Source organism: Cynara cardunculus (genome assembly GCF_001531365.2).
Source record: "Cynara cardunculus var. scolymus isolate 2C chromosome LG 7, CcrdV1, whole genome shotgun sequence".
Taxonomy (NCBI): domain Eukaryota; kingdom Viridiplantae; phylum Streptophyta; class Magnoliopsida; order Asterales; family Asteraceae; genus Cynara; species Cynara cardunculus.
Genome location: NC_037534.1, coordinates 13,401,976 through 13,404,525, shown reverse-complemented (window position 1 = coordinate 13,404,525; position 2,550 = coordinate 13,401,976).

Below are 2,550 nucleotides of genomic sequence, written 5' to 3'. Positions count from 1 at the left end.
ACATGAACACTTAACAATATAAGGGATTTTCTATCCATCGCCTCTGGTCCTTCTAAGCAGCGCTTCTGGTTCAACATGAACACTTAACAATATAAAGGATTTTCTATCCTTCACCTCTGGTCCTTCTAGAGCAATGGATATTCATAAATTTGTGCAACACACGCCAAAATCATGTTTTTCACAAAAATTTCTTAAACTGGAGCATACTTTTAGTACAACCGATTAAGTCCTTCTATTATATGTAAATTAAACATAGGTGATCAGGCTTTGTTTAATTGACATATAATAATGTGACCCACTCTGTATATATATAAATATACATTTTTAAATCACATGAAAACTATTTTGAAAATATTTGGTTATAGTTTGTGGTTTTTAAGGAATAACCAGTGTTCTCTATAACTGAAGATCTGAATCTGTCACACCCCGTTAAAGCGGAAACACGAGATGTAACAGGTAAGCGAGTCACAGCAGCAGATAATAAATAACACCTTTCAAGTTTTACAAAAGTTCGAAATTAACATTCATAACCAAGTTGGGATAGAATACTTCTTTACAAAAACTCCAAAAAAGAACTTAATCAGTATCGCCACAAATATGCTCCAAAAACTTCATTTCTTACTTAAATCCTGAAAAGCATGAAACATAAAACAAGTCAACTACAAAGAGTTGGTGAATTCACGGGTTTTCATATGCACAAAACGTTAAAATGCATTTCTTGCAAACCTATATACAAGTTTTTGCACATAATAAATGTAAATCTACAACGATGTTTAAAACTTGAGACGCTACTGAGCCTTTCCTGACCAATGTGCCCCATTATTTTACGAACGACCATAAGTAGCCTATACACTCACTTAGGTCCCACAGTTCGTAGTAGTACTAATTCATCAGTGGTCCAAATTCCACATGATTAGACTAATAAAACATAGGTAATGTGCACCCTTTCTGGGTGGGACTGTCAACACAATAGCGACTATCCACAATTACCACGGCCCGGTGACATGCCCGAGTTAACAAGTAGCGTTTACGGACGGGGACTTTATTTGGAAACATACTCTCAAGTACATCAATTTATCATTTATATCATAGTGCAAAATAGTCAATATTTCATGACATAACCAAATCTTGACTAAACAGTTCTTTAGTCCAACAGTTTTAAACAAAACTTGACTAAACAGTTATTTAGTCCAACAGTTTTAAGCAATTCTTGACTAAACAGTTCTTTAGTCCAACAGTTTAGTAAACAAGTAGTATAGTTTGCATATCCTCATGCTTTTTCCTCAGTTTAAATAAACAAAAAAAAGCATTAAAAGTGGGGCCGTGAAAACTCACAAGTTTGCAGTTGAATATCCAAAAACTTGATGACGTTTGAAGCGCTAAACGTCCGCCCGAACCTTCCTAAACAATCCGAAATCCAATAATTAGATCACCTAACGGGTCTCGATAAAGATAAAGTCAAATTATATCTTATGTAATGCCAATGGGTTTTTAAGAATTAAAGTTGATACTTATATTAATTGCTCTAAAAACAATATACCAGAAGTTATATATTTAAAAAAAAAATCAAAGTCCTTTGCACAAAAACTGACATTTGGGCAGAATATAAATTCTGTTTCTAAAATTTTTGGTCTCACAAATCACTATAAAAAGGAACCTTCCAAAAGTCATTTTGTGTCTAAATTTTTATATCATCCATAATAATGAGTTAAACATATTTTTCCCAAATATCAAGAATTTTGGATGGGTTTAAGGCACTCATTAATACCCTGCAACCTTGAGTGACACAGTCCCCAAAACAGATTGCACACTCTTCGAGTGACGGCCATTTGGGGGGTCTAAACTCATCATTTCTCAGTGATATTAACTTTATTTTAAAGCTAACACATAAGGCAAATCTCTAGAAAAAAAATCACCCTATATTGAGTTTTGAAGGAGATAAAATCAATTTAAGATGCATGCATGATTCTATCAGCAAAACTCTTTTTGCACTATAATCTTGTATCAAGAACTTGAAAGCTCAAAACGTAAAATTTTTGAGTGAGATCAGTTGCATCAAAATACGTTTTAGGAGAAAAATCAGAACATTTGGACTTTTATTTCAAAAGATACAGTAGACAAGAGTGCTAACAGAATCTGCCAATTTTCAAAATATCTCTTTTTGTGATTAAATGCCACATGCAATGGGTTTTCTCCTTCTTTCTTAGAGTTCAAAGTTCGTGGATCATAAATTATCATCATTTTGAAGACATTTTCATGTCTTTGATGTATAATCTCCCGTTTTGAATTCTCCAGAAAAATTAATTACAAAGAACGAGAAGTAGGTGTAGAAAAAATTAGAATCTTTGGTTATTAAATAAAAGTAAGATAACCAGTATAATACCTTTTGCTTGAAGTCTTGAGCATTCTTCAAGATTGATAGATGTCTAAAGATGCGTAGATGTCTAAAGATGCGTGAAGATGAACTCGACTGGAGGGGCTTTGATTTAGAGAGAGATTAGGGAGAGGAAATGCTTATGCAAAATGAGGATTGGAAATGAGAGTTTTCAA